Below are 19,440 nucleotides of genomic sequence, written 5' to 3'. Positions count from 1 at the left end.
TCGTGTCACAGAATTTCACAATTACCTAATCTACTAGATGCGAAAACTTTTTTCTTTGTACTCTTCTCCAGTGGTCTCAGAGATTAGTAGCAACTGTTATTATTGCCTCGTTCAGGTCTATACATTTTTTAGGCCTTACATTTACCAACAGGACTACCATTGTGCTTTGCGAATAATGTCCTACTCCGTTACTATTTGTATGTGTTATCACCATGGCCCCATGCCTTTCAGCACTGAATCTGGTAACCACATGCTGTTATTCTATCAATGGTGTTGTGGAAAAATCACGTCTATTACCGTTAGGGACACAGTGTAATTCGAAATCGAACCTCTCACAATTAGCGATGTCGGTATGAATCATGGAGAACAACATCTGTCAGAGGGGTAATGCGCATTACGTGGAAAAGGTGCAGAACTGATGGCGTGTTTACACTGTATGCGCTGTCCACCAGACAGGGACTAGCTGCGAGCGGAGTAACGCGCCTCTGACAGACTCCAGTGTACATGCGTACACGTATCGAATTTTCTCATTGTAAACGTCTAAAATAGTTTGCCAGACGTACGGCATGCACAAACGATGAATATCTGGATATACTTCTGGTCCTTGGTGCATCTGAGAGCCGAGCTGGTGTTGCCGCTCGTGAATACGCTGCTAGATATCCTCTTCGACGCCATCCAGATCAAAATGTGTTTTGTCGTCTGGAGCTGCGCCTTCAGGAGTCAGATTCTCTCCTTTCATCACTGCGTGACAGAGGTTGTCCACGGACTCGCCGTACTCCAAAACTATTCGGGAGGTCATACACCAATAACGTCAGCGAAGTATAAGTAGCGTTGCATGTCAGCTGCGTGCGTCGCGACGCACGGTCGTTAACGTGCTGCACGAGCATGGGCTGCACCCCTGTCATTATGCTTTCACGCAACTCCTGCATCTCGCAGATCGCAATCAGTGGGTGTAATTCTGTGAATGGTTCCAACACAACAAGAAGCCAATTATGACGTCAGGGTGTCTTCAATATGTACAATGCCCACCTTTGGTGTAAGGTTAACTAGCACGTCATCTGTGACCATGGATATGAAGATATGGTATCAACATCTGCGCCGTAACTTTGGGCGATAGGTGTTTGGCCCCTTCATGTTGCCTGACCGGCTGACTGCAGCAAGGTGTCATGCATTCCACTCAAACTATCTGCCTGATGCGCTGGAAGATGTGCCACTACATGTTCGGCAGGGGATATGGTTCCAAAATGATGGTAAACCTCCACACTCTGGAATTAATGTGCGACAGTATTTGGACAGAACATTTACAGGGAAATGGCTCGGACGTGGAGGTCTAGTTATTGGCTCCCCCTTTCACCTGACCTAAAAATCCCCTGGATTTCTTCCTGTGGGGACACCTGAAGGAGCACGTGTACTCTACTCCGTCGACGAATATGGAAGAGTTGGTAGCGCGTGTTCATGCTGCTCTTATTACAGTGGACGCAGCTGTGCTGCAAAGGGTCCAGAGCTGTGTGATCTGGCGGGTTGCGCAGTGTTCGACATACAGGAAGGTCGCTTTCGGCATCTGTTGTTCTGAGGACAACGTATTCTGTTGTGAAGGTCATGCAGTCATTAATAAGGACATTATTATTGTCATTGGTTGCTAATGTGGGACATCTGAGCGCTCATATTACAAATAGCATAAATGACAAGTAGATGTTGTGTTATTGTACTGTGCTATCATCTTTAGCAGCTCGAAATTGATATTGTTTTTGTAGTTATTCTGTCCCATGACAGGTCATTTGTTTCAACTGTCTGTTCCTTATTTGTCTGACCACGTATTTATTACGTAAGGTTGTGGCCTTGCCGGCGCTTGCCGGACGAAATTTTTTGAGAGACATTTTTTTATCGCTGGCATGCGAGGAGTCGCGCTGCGAAGGCCGTGTGCGCGAATTTCGCTTCTCCCTGTATGTTTCCACAGCGACGGTTAATGTCTTAATGCCAGTGGCAGTTCATGAAGTTGTAAACAACATAAGAATTTTAAGGTACAGTAGTCAGTGCAATTCAATTAGATGCAAACAATTCGGTTCTAACAATGACAATCACTGTCCATTCCAGTGTACATTGTCATTGCTGTTTGTAGCACTCCACTAATCTCATAGTATTCAAAGAGTCTCACATTTTCTTTCATACCGTCCAAGTCGAAATTTTGTTCAAACCATGAGCGAAACATAAAAGTTCGGCTGCAACTATTGGTGTCTACCCTGTTCAACAAGTTAATAACACTAACACCATGTACACGCAAACACGTCGCGCAGTTGCGCACTTGCTGACTGTCACTGTTCGACTGCAACTATAGAGATCGCTCTCGCATCACAGTTTGTAAAACAGTTTTGCTTATTAAATTCAGTTTTAGTCAGTGAATTTAATAAAACATTACAAAGAAGATAAAACGTAATTTGATACCTTACATGCACAATTAATAAGAGACTCGTAAAGGTACATAAATAAAGCGAAAATTTGTCACGTTTCAGACAGTAGCAAAAAACAAAAAAAAATATTCTAGACCATCAAAGATGTATTTACAGAACAAAAGAAAGTAAGAGAAAGGAGGAAAGAAAATTTTTCTAACGTAATTACTAATACTTTCGGAGAGTGCAAACATTTTGATTCAGATATTTGGCGTCCTGAAGGAATCAGGATGGCAAATTTTCGACTAGATTAATATGTTATTGAAACTGTAAATTAACAATCACGAGAGGAAGAAAGATATCGCTGTAATGCAAGAAGCTGCAGTAAGCAACGGTTGACTATTCTGAACAGGAACTAAGTTACTATTGAAAATTAGCGAACAACAACACAAAATCAATGGTAATATGTAACGGAGGAGCAGGAAGAAGAGCAAGTCGTGTAGATGCCCATAAGTAGTAAAGGACGGGTTTCCTCAATTATTGCTGTTGTATGCAAACTGAATTAGAGTAACATTTAAAAGAGCATTCTTCAATTCAGAATTATAAAACAGAGTTTGGTGAACATCTTCTAGCAACGAATCTGGCTATTGCAACCACTGATACGGATTTCAAAGTGCTGCACAGTTAACCTATGTGATATCTTCTGTCAACATTGGAAGAAACTGACTTTTTACACGTAGTTTACAAGAGCCTGACAGCACATTAAATCAGCAGAACGATTTTATTAAAAGTGCACTTTTTAGAATTTTTTATGAAATCATCTCTAATCTTCTGTCTCGAATCAATGCAATTATGAACAACAGTCCCAGTCACCGAGAAGAGACAGTGGCGGCGCATCGGGACGTATTGTAAAACTGCGTGCCGTACAGCGGCTCCAAACAGAAGGAAATGCAGTTAACCATAAATATCACATTCGTTTCCCTGCCACTATAGTTGTTGCACAAAGTTTCATTTTTATAATTTATTGTTTTATGCTTTTCATGGTTTTATTCTTCCAGTGTCTGTCCAACCGCCGCCCCCCCCCCCTCCTCTCACCGCTATGTCTTTTCATCACATTCTCAATCCCCTATGCCGCTTACAGTTTACACAAACATAGTTCTATACTATTAACAGTTTAACGACAGTTTTTACGTAATTATACTTTCTATAATTTCAGCGAAAGATCTTCTCTTGTTAAACTCATGACACCCCTGTCATACCCTCCCTGATTCCTTTTCCCTTCCCAAACACCCTCGCTCCATTTTCCTCTTCCCCCTCTTACTCTTGCCCCTTTGCCCATCACCTTATCCCTAACTCCACCCAATACCAGTTTAAAACGCTGAAAGACAGTGGCAAAACAGGGCATTCTGATATGAGGTTCTGACACAGACGAGACGGGTTGATGACACAACTATTACGTAAATTCTAAAATTCTTCTGTAATTATTCTAAAATATTACATGGTACATATTTAGTTTTACTTTGTCATAGATCTCGAGATGATGTAGAGAGATCGATATACCTCATGTTATTAAAAATGGGAAACTGAGACTCAAGAATAAATGAGAAGTATTTTAAATATCAGTACAGTAGGCAGTTCTCTCGGGGAGAAAGCATCCCCTATTGTAATAAGAAAAAGACTGAAGAAGATTAAAAAATGTTTCTTTACATACTAGAGACCCAATAACGGAGTAAGAGCGAATTAAATACTACAAACATTATTTTTGTTATTATTGATGGTAATAATAATAATAATAACAATAATAATACTAATCGTAGTAGTAGTAGTAGTAAGATTATCAAACTTCCAATTTCGACGAAGAATCTAAAAAAAGAAATGTAGGTGTAACGAATCGAAAACTAGCAAAAAAAGGTGTAGATTTGTCTTCAAGCTGGTTTCGCAAGATCTGTGAAGTTGACCAGGAGGAAGAAATTATAAAATGCCTCAAATGGTGTGGATGATTCCATAACCAGTGTGCAAAAGAAAGAGCGAAGGAAAAAGTATTTTAACGTGATATCTTTAAACCTGAGTGAATAACTATTGCTGAAACTCTTCAGTTTAAGTCCAAACGTAGCCTAATATTTTAGATAGTGAATATGTTTTACGGATTCAGATTTGTTGGCAAATATCTTCAAAATTAAAATAAATACTGGCCATAAAATTTTCTTTAACTTCTTGCTATAGTTGAGACATTCTTCATTAGTACAATGTTCAACACCAGTGGTAAAATTTAGAAGACCTGCTAACAAATTGTACCAGTTCAGACCTCTTCACCTATTGTGTTGTATCTTTTAACCTGTAGTAAAATTATTTTCGAAACTTTCGGCATATGTACGTGAAAGGATAGGCTATTCATTATCAGAATTACATTTAGATACTGTACCGTGAGATGACAAAAGTCGTGGGATACCTCCTAATGTTGTGTCAGACCTACTGTTGCCCGGCGTAGTGCAGCAACTCGACGTGGCATGGACAACAAGTCGTTTGAAGTTTCCTGGAGAAATATTGAGCCATGCTGCGTCAATAGCCGCCCATAATTACGAAAATGTAGCCGGTGCAGGATATTGTGCACGAACTGATCTCTCAATTGTGTATCATAAATGTTAGATTTGATTCAAGTCGGGCGATCTGAATTACCAAATCACTAGTTAGAATTGTCTACAATGTTCTCGAAACCAATCGCGAGCAATTGTTTCCCAGTGACAAGACACAGTTGTTTGGGAACATGAAGTGCATGAACGGCTGCAAACGGTCTCCAAGTAGCAGACATAACCATTATCAATGATAGGTCCAGATGGACCGGAAGACCCAGTCTATTCGATGTAAACACAGTCCACACCATTGTGGAGCCAACACCAGCTTACACAGTGCCCCCTTGACAACATGGATCGATGTTTTCGTCGGGTCTGCCCTACACTCGAACCCTACCATCAGCTATTATCAACTAAAAGCGGCACTTATCTGACCAGATCACGGATTTCCAGTCGTCTAGGATCCAACTAATATGGACACGAGCCCAGGAGAAATGCTGCAAGTGATGTGCTGTTCGTAAAGACAATCGCGTCGGTCGTATGCTGCCTTAGCAAGTTAATGTAAAATTTCGCCGCATTGTCCTAACGGATACGTTCGCGTACGTCCCACATTGATTCCTGCGTTTATTTCACACAGTGTTGCTTGTCTGTTAGCACTGAAAACTCTACACAAACGCAGTTGTTCTCGGTTGTTAAATGAACGTCGTCGCCCACTGCGTTGTCCGTGACGAGAGTATTCTCGGCACACTCTTTACACTGTCGCTTGCAGAATACTGAATTCCCTAACGATTTCCGAAATGGAATGTCCTCTGCGCTTAGCTCCAACTATCATTCCGCTTTCTTTGTCTGTTAATTCCCGTTGTGCGGCCATAATCACTTCAGAAACCTTTTCACAAGAAGGAGCTGAGTACAAATGACAGCTCCGCCAAATGCCGTGTCCCTTCATACCTTATGTGCGCGATACTAGCGCCATATGTATATGTGCATACCGATATCTCACGACATTTGTCACCTCAGTGGATATTAGATATCAGTATAATTAGAAACATACTGAAATTGGTACAATTTATGAAACCTTCCCCAATGTAGGATTTACAGTAAAAACAAAAATGGTGAAACGACAGTGACTTACCCTTACGGCTGTAAATGAAAGAATTATGAGTCTTCGAATTGCACTCGCCGAGGATAGTTTTGTCACCCTTGTCTCTGCCTATGCTCCCACTTTAGACAGTGAGGAAGATAAAAGGAATCAGTTCTACCATCAACTGAGCAATATTCTCGTCAAGATACCAAATGAACATAAACTCATGTTACTAGGCGGCTTCAATGCTACAGTTTGAAGAGAGAATCGCTTTTTGGGAAGCTTCATGGCTAATCAAGGCTTTGGAAATTGCAATCCTAATGGGCTGTTACCTCTAGGTCTCTTTGATGAGCATGAACTGTTTATCACCACCACGAAGTTCTGTGTACCTAATCGTTATAAGACCACATGGATGCGTCCACGATCCAAACACTGGCATCTCACTGACTGTGTGATCACTCAGCAGCGTGGCAAGAAAGACGTAATGATCACAAACACAGCTCGAAACGCCGGAGATTTCTGGACTGGTCACAAAATGCTGATCAGCCGTCTGAGGATCCTCGACCATCGTAAACCACAATCCTACTTCTCCAATCCTTCCAGGAGAAAATTCAGCATCAACGACCTACAGAACGAACCTGTTCTCTCTCTCTTGTATGATTCACCTTCGGATCGGCTTAGCAATGCCCCAGTTAACACAACAGATATTGAACAGGATAGGACCTCTTTAAAAAGCACCGTAAAAAGACTGCAGAGGAGGTACTTGGTTTTGATGAACACAATGAAGTGATTAAGAACCTCATATGTGTCAAGTGGGATGCATACCTATCTCTTGCTCAAGATTCATCCTACGTGGAAAAGAATGCACACTTTCTAGAGCTCAAACAGAAATGTCAAAATGAAATAAGAACAATCAAGAACAACTGGTGGGAACAGAAAGCCAAGGAACTCTGAAGTGTGTCAGATGTCAGGAACTTGCGGAGTTTTGATGCTGAAATAAAATAAATGTATGAGCCTGTTCGTTCCTCATCAGGAACTCTGAAAGCCATTTCCAGTACGACCATTCAGGCGGTCAGGACATCTTGACCCGCTGAAAAGAGCATTTCAGATCAGTCTTAAAGCATTGTTTTATTGCTTCTGACGACTTTCTCGAACATGTCCCACAACATCCAACACAACATAGCATGGCAGTCCCACCGACATTCCATGAATTCAAGAACACTCTAGATAGCATGAAACAAAGAAAGATACCTGGGTCTGACAGCATCCCTTGTGTGTGAATCCCTAAGGGACCAAACTGCGTAGGTCATCGGTCCATAGACTTACACACTACTTAAACTAACTTAAACTAGCTTATGCTAAGAACAACGCACACACCCATGCCCAAGGGAGGACTCGGGCCTCCGGCGGGGGGGGGGAGGGGGCGGCGCAGTCCGTGACATGACGCCTGAAACTGCGCGGCCATTCCGCGCGGCGACAGCATCCCTTTCGAGATCATTCAAGGTGGTGGCTTGCCTCTGAAAACCAGACTCCTCTCCCTGTTTTTTCTAATGTGGAAAAATCAGGAAGGTACCAGCTGACAAGAAAAGCTACAAAACTGACATCTTATTTAAAAAAGGCGTCTGCAGCATATGCGGTAGCTACGGTGGCATAGGCTTGCACTCCGTGGCTGACAAAATTTCTACTAAAATTCTATTGAATCGCCTCCAGACTATTTCTGAGACTGTAGTTCCTGAATCTCAGTGCTGATTTCGCCCCTCCAGAGGAACTGTTTGTATGAACTTCCGTGCACGACAGCTGTAGGAAAGGCCTTTGATACAATGCCTACAGAAGCTATGTGGAAGGTCTTAAAACGTCTTGACTAACCTGAACACTTTGTTAAACTGATTCAAGCTTTCCATGATGACGTTTCTGGACAAGTACTATACCAGAATGAAATATCTGACGAATTCCCAGTTACTAATGTGCTCAAAGAAGGATGTCTCCTCGTGCTAACGTTCGTTGCTCTGTACCTAGTAGCCATGCTTTATGAGGCATCGTCTGTAAATAATCCAGGATGACTCAAATACAGATGGAGTCCAGACTGCCCTCTAAAAGGTTCACAAGTCTCACTCAGGTAAGCGAAAAAGAGAACGCTGACGACAACGCTTCTTCAGCTCACGCACCCGCAGAGTTACAACTGCCCTTAAATTGTTTCAGTACTGCATATAAACGGTTTGGCCTGACCATCAACATTCGAAACACAAAGGCCAGCTCCTGGAACTGCCTTTCCGGATCTCAATATTCTATTTCTAGAACACCTTTGGAACAAGTAGATCGCTGCCTCTATCGATAAGGTATATTACCAACTAACTGTCCGAAGGAAAAGGACGTGGGGAACAGCATGCATGCCGCACGTGTTGCTTTTGGACGTCTCCTATATCGGGTTCCACTGAATTAAGATCTGGCTCTATGCACCAGACTGATAGTGTATCGAGGAGTTGTTGTTTCTGCCCTTCCCTATGGCTGCAAAACCTAGACACTAGAACATCATGATCTTAAGAAGCTAGAACGTTACAACCAACAGAAGCATATATACATTATGTACATCAAATGGAATGACTACGTATTAAATACTACGGTTCTTGAGAAGGCAAAGATGTATAGCATAGAAGCAACAGTCATAGGTCACCACCTGAGATGAATTGGGCATGTCCGGCGGATGAGAAACAAGAGATTTCCTCGACAAATTTTGTATAGTCAAGTGAGCACAGGTAGAAGGCCCCGTGGTACTCCTCTGAAGTGCTATGAGGACGAATACAAGAAGAACCTAAAGAGTTTAAAAACTGACCCAGGTAACTTGTGCGCCGCAGCTGAAGATCGTAAACATCGGCACAAAACTACTTCAGCTGCTGTCTCACATTTTGAGCAGGAACGTCGGAGGCAGACAAATGAAAAACGTCTGGGATGCATACTTTGCCAGGAACAATCACGCCCTTCACCCTCTGTTATGTGTAATATGGGTGGCCGGATGTTCCACGCCAGGTGTGATCCATTAAGCCGTCATATGCATCTCCATACCTGCACTGCCATGCAGGAGAAAACTGAAAAGTCAGATACAAAAATCAGCCCACGACTACATTCACAACGCCTCAGTCAGCCTGTAAATAAAATGTTTAGCGGCTTATTATATTGTCTTGGAGATCTGGGACAATTCGCAACAAGGACAATGGTTTGCGGTTGATCTCGCACTCGTCACATTTTCATTTGGAACAGCGCTGAGTATTAGACAGTCACGCAACAACTGAGTTATCAATGTGCATGCAAAGAGTAAGCTGCTTGCTAATTATATATCGGGTGATCAAAAAGTCAGTATAAATTTGAAAACTTAATAAACCACAGAATAATGTAGATAGGGAGGTAAAAATTGGCACACATGCTTGGAATGACATGGGGTTTTATTAGAACAAAAAAAAAAGTTCACAAAATGTCCGACAGATGGCGCTGGACAGCAAAACGTTAGTAACTACTACCATGACGGGTGAGAGGTACGCCGATATGTTACAGAATCGCATCATCCCCAGCCTGGCTGGTAAACACCTGCTGGAACGTACGATGTTTATGCAGGATGGCGCTCCACCCCATATTGCTAGACGCGTGAAAGATCTCTTGCGCGCGTCGTTTGTTGATGATCGTGTGCTCAGACGCCACTTTCGTCATGCTTGGCCTCCCAGGTCCCCAGACCTCAGTCCGTGCGATTATTGGCTTTGGGGTTACTGAAGTCGGAAGTGTATCACGATCGACCGACGTCTCTAGGGATGCTGAAAGACAACATCCGACGCCAATGCCTCACCATAACTCCGGACATTCTTTACAGTGCTGTTCACAACATTATTCCTCGACTACAGCTATTGTTGAGGAATGATGGTGGACATATTGAGCATTTCCTGTAAAGAACATCATCTTTGCTTTGTCTTACTTTGTTATGCTAATTATTGCTATTCTGACCAGATGAAGCGCCATCTGTTGGACATTTTTTAACTTTTGTATTTTTTTTTTTTTGTTCTAATAAAGCCCTATGCCATTCCAAGCATGTGTGTCAATTTGTACCTCTCTACCTACATTATTCCGTGATTTATTCAGTTTTCAAATTTATACTGACTTTTTGATCACCTGGTATATATTTTTAATGTACCGAACCGGCATCGAGTACATGCTTGTCATCACGGGACATATTTTTTTTCTTTTACGCCCTCATATAAATTTTTGAGTGCGTTTTATTAACTTTACATGCGCATTCTCATGTTAGTAGCAATGAGGCTAATCTTCTGTTCTGCTATTATAAAGCACAATGAGCCTCATTTATATTAAAACGGGAATGTGTTGCAAACCGTACAAAATTTATAGAACATCTGCAAAAACTTCTATGAAGCCTTGAAAGTAAAATAAAGCACTACTGGTGACGAACACGTGCTCGGCACCTCTCCGGTAAATTAAAAAAATCATATGAACCAAGCAGTCTTGTCTTTATGTACCAATAAAACTTTCGTTTTTCAACCTAAAACGTACACCACAGATATTGCGAAAATGGAAAGTGCTATTGATTTGCGGTTTTCACAGACTGAGTTGACAGTCAGGGGCTTGTATTGTTAACCTATTAACTGACTGTAATAATAATTAGAAAGTGTATTTTTGTGCAGATGTACACTTTTTCAAATGTAACACTACCTATTGACAGTAACAAACCAGGGTAAATCACATTGTTAGTGGTGTTTGTTACAGGATTCTAGTTCGAATCGTTTACAAAATATCGTATTTTGAAAAGTTCCTACACCGACACTTGTACAATACCTGTGGTAACACACGCTAAATAACAATACAAGTGCATGCTCTAGTTATGTGGAGTATGATCAGTAACGAGACAACTGAATATCACTGGCTGTGTTCAAAATGACCACCAGCAGCAACAATGCACGCTTCCAGTCCGGTACGGAGCGACTGCTGCACACGCGTTAGGATTTCACCTGAGATGTCCGAGCTGGCTGCAGTAATAGATCACTGCATATCTTAGGGTGAAGTTGGTATGTCCTTGTAGACAGCCTCTTTCAGCTTTCCCCACAGAAAAAAGGTCTACAGACGTCAAATCTAGGGAACAGACCGGGCAAGGTAGTGGTTATTTGCGTCCAACCCAACTATTTGGAAACAATTCGTGAAGACACGATGTAGTACTTGCTGCACTCTGGGCTGGAAAGACATCATGTTGGTACAATGGTCTCTCCTACTCTGCAAAGGAACGTCTTTTAGCTTTGGTGGAAGGTGGTCAGGTAGGAGGCAGCTATATTTGGGCGCGTTCAGTTTTCCGTCTATGAAAACCGGGCTTATGAACTGATGGGTCACTATCCCACACCACGCGTTTACTCTACATGGACACTGACGTTTCACCCGACGAAGCAACGGGGATTGTCAACGGATCAATAGTGCATGTTTCAGTGGATTACCTGGTCAAAATTGGTAAATGTGGCTTCATTACTAAACAAGACACATGATACATCTGGAGTATCGTGTCTTAATACCCATGTACAGAAGTTAACACAATTCTCACATTTTTTTCCATGCAGCTATTGATGGAGAGAGATGTGACAGGGACGGAACCTGTGCCGACAGAGATTGCTTAAGACACTTGCCTCCCTCATACCATTTCCTCATTTGATTGTGCGGGAGCTAACGTACACATCAACTGCTACAGCAGTAAGAACATTAATTTCCCCTTCTCCTGTCATCATTTATTTCCGTCGGCCGCTGTTGGCCGAGCGGTTCTAGGCGCTACAGTCTGGAACTGCGCAACCGCTATGGTCGCAGGTTCGAATCCTGCCTCGGGCATGGATGTGTGTGATGTCCTTAGGTTAGTTAGGTTTTAAGTAGTTCTAAGTTCTGGGGGACTGATGATCTCAGTAGCTGAGTCCCATAGCGCTCAGAGCCTTTTGAACCATTTATTTCCTTCTATTATGTTATTGAAGTGTTACCCTACCACTTTCACGTAACAGGTTGAAGAGGTTGATAAATAATTGCCGAGATGGTTGACAGCTATTCAGATATCTTGTCCTATAAACCGTACAAGAACGAAGTGCATTCATCCTACACACTCCATACACCATGCGCATGTTGGCTTTTTCTGCTTTGGTAAATCCAATCGTCCACTCGCGGTCTGTTGCTTGGACTGTCACACATTAACGGACTAGCAAGTCTCAATGCACTCAAGAAACACAAAAGCACTCTGTAAGCAAACATAACAACATTGAACCTAGTAACTAAGCAAGTTAAATGGCACAATCAGGTTTCGATGTGGAAACTTTCTAGATATTATTACACTCTGTTTATTGCCTAACAATACGAGTCACTGACTACTAATTCATTTTGTGAAAACCGCACATCAATAGCACTTCCCATTTCCGCAGTATTTGCGGTACAAGTTTTAAGTGATTTATCTTGCATATGAATGCTCCAAGACACCTTGAATACAAAATCTATTGAGTTAGCTACTGCAGCTGCTGAAGGAATCACTCGTTCTCTTATATTGTCAGTTCTGTATAGCGGTTACTGTATCGATACGTTTACAGCGTGTATAAGTTCTGAGTTCATAACACCGTTACGTTGTATTGCAGTGCTATCGGCAGCAGAGAGCTCAAGATCCGCAGCTAGCATTTTACATTTTATATAAGAATAAAGAGTGATTTACGTATAGGGCAACAAGAAATTACTGCAAAACCACGGGTGGGCAGGTACAAACCTTGTAACGACTGTAAGAGCAAGACGCCAGGCTCATTTTAACACTTGTGTGCGGGCAGAAAATATTTGTGACAGAGCCACAGGGACATACACTTTACAGGACATGCTAGCAAATGTTTATAAAAAATTTATGGGCAACGTATTACCTTCACAACTGCCGAAGTAATCCTGTTAGGAAGACAACGGATGTTATTTATGTGAAAAAAGCTATCACTCCACTTGCTTCATCTCGTACGACACTGCTCAACTCAAACCTGTAATCAACATGCATATGATCGAATCCGAGTAAATTGTCTTCACAAGAGTTCGGGATTCTTTGACCCGGAAGGCTGAGAAATCAATAAGACCTTGAGGTAACCGGATGAGGAAAACCTCCTGTAGGGCTATCAAAGCAGAGAGTGGCCCATATTTAACAACTTTTTGTTTCGGATACAGGTTTACATGAAATTTCTTATAATTTTCAAGAATACTAATTGCTGTAAGAATTTGTTACACTATTTTACAAAAACAGCTGTTGTTATTCTCTGAAATGAAATGTCCTTGCTTTCTTTATTTTAAATGTGACATTTACTCAAGTGGAACGTAGGGTTCATTAAAGTGAATATATAATACCTTGTTAGAGATCTGCGATTTTTCTTCAGTTTGAAGACATTATTATTTTAAAGGTCACTACAAATCAAATATAGGAAAGCCTCTTTTTACTAGATGTTACATTTATGTGCATCACCCACAAGTTTTGAGTTTCAATTGGAAATACGATATGGATTCTACAGGTCCAACTCAATTTTGTTACTCGTTTCATATGTGGTTTTCGTGGTTTCTATAATTTCTAAACGTAGTAAACTGAAACTGGAATAAGCAGAGGCGTCCTTAATTGCAACCATAGCTCCTTGCTACGCTGGCACCAGGGACTCTTCCTTTCCACTGAATTTGAAACGACTTTCGTGTGAGTAAACGCTTCACAGTCAGTAGGTAATGTGGAAGCTTTAATTATTTCCACAGAAGCTCAAAGGACAGCATTTTGCACCGGTGACTCAGGAGTTGGTCTTCCAAGCACAGCTCCGGAGAACTGCGGTACTTCACGATGATATTTACCAGGAGTCGCTGCCAGGCCAGTGGGTAGCCTAATTACCTTACGAGTAGCGCTCTCATCAACAAACGCCCAGCGAGGACTCGTAATTATCTCTGTTGGGTGGAAGGGAAGTTTTCGGCGGGATTGGAGGAAGAGGGGAGGGAGGGGAGAGAGAGAGGAACATTCTCATCATTCGATGCAGAGCACCAAACAGATTTTCAGTACTCTATGGTACACTGAAAAAATTAAATTTCAGCAGTGGCCCAAATCTTAACGTACCATCAATCAGCTGTCCCATTACTCAGTTGAAGTGGTATCATTATCATGCTGCTACGAGGTGATATATGTCTCGTAGACTTCATTGCCACACTCTGCGTGCCATAGAAATTAGCTACAATAATTATAAAGTTCAAGAATACTACATGTTTCCATCTCTCCACCATTCGTTCTACGGATACCATTTTTTTTTTTAGAAAAACTATTCTTATCTGTGTAACTACACTGCTTCACAGACTTAAAACGTACCTCTCTGGCGTAAATTTTCAGTTAACTGCGCTCCTTTGCCTTTTCCAAATGAAAAATTACAAATAATCCACCTGTGTAGTTACTGCCTACCACCGCTGCTCATTCATTCATTTGCAAGGGATGTTACTACGAATAGAACACAATTTCACCTTTATGTATCCTTTATAAAATTATAACACGTTTACGGGCTACTTCGAAACAGTTAACTCAGTCGTTCAGCAACGAAGAAGCGCAAGCAAGGAAGGCTTTACAACCCAAAAACTAGTCCTCTTGAAACTGTCAGGTCGATAGCCTTCTGAAAGCTTTTCCCATTTTTAGCTTTACCCCGTCAGTCTACGATACGGAGGTAAATCCCTATTCATTATAGCTATCAGCCCTGAGAATAACTTGGAAGAAAAAGATAATGCGATTTTATAAATACAAGTCTTCTATGCTGGCCGATATGGCCGTGCGGTTCTAGGCGCTTTAGTCTGGATCCGCGCGACCGCTACGGTCGCAGGTTCGAATCCTGCTTCGGGCATGGATGTGTGTGATGTCCTTAGCTTAGTTAGGTTTAAGTAGTTCTAAGTTCTAGGGGATTGATGACCACAGATGTTAAGTCCCATAGTGCTCAGAGCCAAGTCTTCCATAATTAACACAAATCCTTCACAAGATAAATAAGTTACTGTGAAGTGGTATCTTTACAGATATGAAAAACAAAAGACTTGCTGGACATCGATTACAGAGAAAGTCTTCGATAAAATTAGCCATCAGCACCTAAGGAGAGCATTAAAGAATTTTCAGGTTTCCACAAGCATCAATCGAGTAAAATAAAAGAACGGGTTACCGCACAGTTGAACTTTGTTAAAACATGAAATGTTAGTAACTGTCCATTTCTCGAAGCAGATATGTGTGATAATACCTTTTATAACGGTTTTTATGATTAGTTGCATTGGATCCTCTATTGTTGCTGGTTGTTTCGACAGTTATCGTGTCCTCTGATTCCGTCAGCATAACGAGTGTTATGCAGTCTCAGTCACTGTCGTCACATGCATTTAGTTGGCAGGACTACCATTTGCTATCTCTTTTAACTGTCAGATGAGAGGGTGATGAATATGGTCACTGCATCTGACGGTCAAGGCACGTGAATTATCTTGCTAGTTGAGGTATAACGCTTGTTAGCCAAGGGGAATTTTCTCTCTCCTCTCCTCAATCCAGTAGACACTGATACTTGTAGTCTAATTTTTCGTTGCTCACCAGAACTATGCATTTCTTATGTATTGCTCAGCACACTTTTTCGTAGACCACTGATTACTGCTTCTAAGTGTGTATTGTGTTCTGCAGTGTTGCCAACATAACATTACCGCTAGTTAGTCTTTGACCTATAGTTTTTTTCCTGTGGTTAATTATGTGTGTGTTATTCTATTCAGTTATGTTGCTGTGTATTTATATACTGTGTAAGAGTAGTGAAGGAATAGTGATAGATCTTTTTATATTTATTTATTTATTTCAGTAACTGGTGGAGAGAGAGGCAAAGATGAGTCGACATAAGGGTGCATCACTGCGACAGAGAGTGACATGGAGGAAAAGGTGAGGAGCAAGAAGTGAAATGAAATTGGTGGAGGGGTGCGAGGGAGGGGTTGGTAGGAGATGGTGAAGTATGGAAAACGCTCCTTTCCCTTTCATGTGATTTTTTCCGTTATTTTATGTATTGTCTGGTTTTCAATATTTATCTGCTCATTGATCAACTGTTTATTTGTAGCTAAAGCTTTGTGTATGAGGAAATTCTCTTGGAGAGGGCGAAGGTGTCTGTTTTTACTAGTTCTTATGATCTTCATACCTTTTTCAATATTATTTCTTGTCGGGCATTCCTGTTTTAGACGATCTGCAAATGAATGGTTTGTACTGTATCTCAGTGCTCTGATGTGTCATTTATATCTTGTGTCAAATGTCCTGCCAGTCACTCTAATGTATATTTTTTCTCAATCTCTGCAACTGAGCTGATTGAAACCAAATTGTTGGTATCTGTCCGGTTTTGATTTCAGTGTGGAGATGTTGTTTTGTTTTGTGTTGGTTGTTTCTTAAGCGATGTTCCTGCTTGTCTTTGGAATGTGTTACCTGTTTTAGATGTGAATGTGTTGTGGTAACTCGCTGTATACCACTTTTTACTGTAGTGTATGTTGGGTGTGTTGTTGTGGTTTGAGTAGTTTATTTCATTATTTGTGACTTTAATTTTCTGTTTAGTTTGTCTACCATTGTTTCTTTGTGGCCATTTTAATGCTATTTCTTTTATAAAGGCCAGCTTCTTTTGCCAGTGACAGTGGATTTAGGGGAATCGTGTTCAGTCTGTTTGACTATCTAATTGCAGCCTGTTTCTGATTCTGCTGGTGGTTTCAGGTTGCATTTAAGATAGTGTAAGTGTTGTGGGTTTTCTGTATATGTCATACGTGTTTGTTATCGTTACCTCATATTACCAGTAGGTGATGTAGGTTTTCTTTGCCATTATATCTTCAAATATTAACTTTTCTTTACCATTCAGGAAATGTCCACGGGTGGTTGTCTAATAGGTATAGTAATATAAAAGCACGGCTCACTAGGGAATTAATAAAAGAAGAAACTAAACACACAGAAGCACAACTTGAAAATAAAATAGGCAAAAATGATCTTCCTGAAACAAAAACATATAAATCTAAAGAAGAAATTGCAAGACGACAACATCATTATAACAAAATCTGAGAAAGGTAATTGTGCTGTTCAGATGAAAACAAAAGAATAGATGGAAAGAACACAAGAATTCATCAGCATAAACAACATAAAAGAGTTAAAATTAAACCCAAGCAACACACTTCAAACACATACTAAAAACGCACTCAAAAACATAGAGTATACATTTACAGACACAGAGAAACAGAGACTAGCAAGAAAAGAAAATCCTCAAGCGCTCAACATGTCATGTCAACCATACGTTCAAATGGTGCAAATGCCTCTGAGCACTACGGGACTTAACATCTGAGGTCATCAGTCCCCTAGAACTTAGAACTACTTAAACCTAACAATCCAAAGGACGTCACACACATCCATGCCCGAGGCAGGATTGGAACCTGCGACCGTAGCGGTCGCGCGGTTCCAGACTGAAGCGCCTAGAAGCGCTCGGCCACAGCGGCCGGCAACCATAGGTCCAGAAAGTCTAGAATAGTGAGTTTCAGAGCAGTTCCTACATACCTATTAGCAAAAAAAAATGCAGTCACAGCTCATCTGACACTAATAAGTAGGAAACGGCAGAACAATAAAACATACGTTTCTTCCAGAGAAACGTATACCAGACATTAAAATTCCTAGCACAGTAACACTGCTCTTCTTTGATATAGTAATTATGTACAACTGCATGCTTGTTAACGAAACCATAAAACTAATTGAAGACCAACCAGATACCTCATAAACACACAGATCAAAAGATAAAATTGTTATAGTTAATAATGCAACGAAATTATTTTGAATTCAATCAAGAATACAAACACATATCTGACGTATACAAAGAACCCACAACAGTAATATTGTCTTAAATGCGACCCCAAACGCCCACAGTATCAGAAATGGGCTGCAGTCAGGTACTTATTAAACAGACTAAACAGGTTCCTCCTAAACACTTGTCACTGTGAAACGAATCTGGCCATTATAAAACAAATAGCACTAAAAATGGACATAAAGAAATAACAATAGACATCCAACTTGCACTACCATAAGAAATAGTATACAATGAGCTACTGCAGCAAATTAACACCTACAACAAGTAACGTACCCAAAAGACAGGCATAAAAACAAACCACTCAATACAAAACCACATCCCTAAACTTAAGTCTTAACCAAAAGATATCAACAATCTGATATCTATCAGCTCAGTCACAGAGATTGTGAAAAAATACACATTAGAATGACTGGTGGGACATTTGACTCAAGATGTAAATGACACATCAGAGCACTGAAATACAATACAAACCACTCAGTATTTGCAGGTCGTCTAAAACCGGAATACCAGAGACCAAGCAATATTGAATTCAAATCACTTCTTGCTCCTCACGTTTTCCACGTCGACTCATCTTTACCTCTCCCTCCCCCAAATTACTTAAAAAAAATAAATAAATATAAACACTCCATCACTATTCCTTCATTGCTCCTACACAGTACATAAATACACATCAACATAACTGAATAGAATAACACATATATAATTAACTAAAAAAAGTATAGGTCAAAGACTAACTAGCTGCAATGTTATACTGTCAACATTACAAACCACAATACACACTTAGAAGTACACAGACGAATAGTAAACGTGAGGTACGAAAAAGTGTGCTGTGTAAATCATAAGAAATTTCTAGTTCTGCAGAGAAACAAAAAATTATGTTAGAAGAATCAGTGCCTACTGAAGAAAGACACCAAAAGGCGCGCTAACAGACGGCCGTGGTGGCCGAGCGGTTCTAGGCGCTACAGTCCGGAACCGCGCGACCGCTACGGTCGCAGGTTCGAATCCTGCCTCGGGCATGGGTGTGTGTGATGTCCTTAGATTAGTTAGGTTTCAGTAGTTGTAAGTCTAGGGGACTGATGACCTCAGAAGTTAAGTCCCATAGTGCTCAGAGCCATTTGCATCATTTTTTCCCCTGATGTAGATGAGAAACCAAGCAGAAATCAGCGTAAGTAAAAATGATAAAGTTGTTAACGCACTGTTTTTCTATCTTGAAAACGAATGTAATTGTAAATAGCTTTAATTACAGATCACTGATGACACTTTACCTCATTAAAGTAAAACACTTCTGGCAGGAAGAGCACGGATTTCCTTGTAGTTGTAACGACGAAACGAAAACACCCTCGAGTATTGTAAAGCAACTAGAGACAACATAGCCACACAGATATATATACGTGTCTCTCTCTCTCTCTCTCTCTCTCTCTCTCTCTCTCTCTGTGTGTGTGTGTGTGTGTGTGTGTGTGTGTGTATGTGTGTGTGTCTGTTTTTATGTTTGTATGTGTTCACCTAATTCCCAATATATGGATGTATAGAACGCA

This window comes from Schistocerca nitens, chromosome 3, assembly GCF_023898315.1.
Source record: "Schistocerca nitens isolate TAMUIC-IGC-003100 chromosome 3, iqSchNite1.1, whole genome shotgun sequence".
Lineage (NCBI taxonomy): Eukaryota > Metazoa > Arthropoda > Insecta > Orthoptera > Acrididae > Schistocerca > Schistocerca nitens.
The sequence above is the reverse complement of the archived record's forward strand: the minus strand, read 5'-3'. Positions refer to the sequence as shown.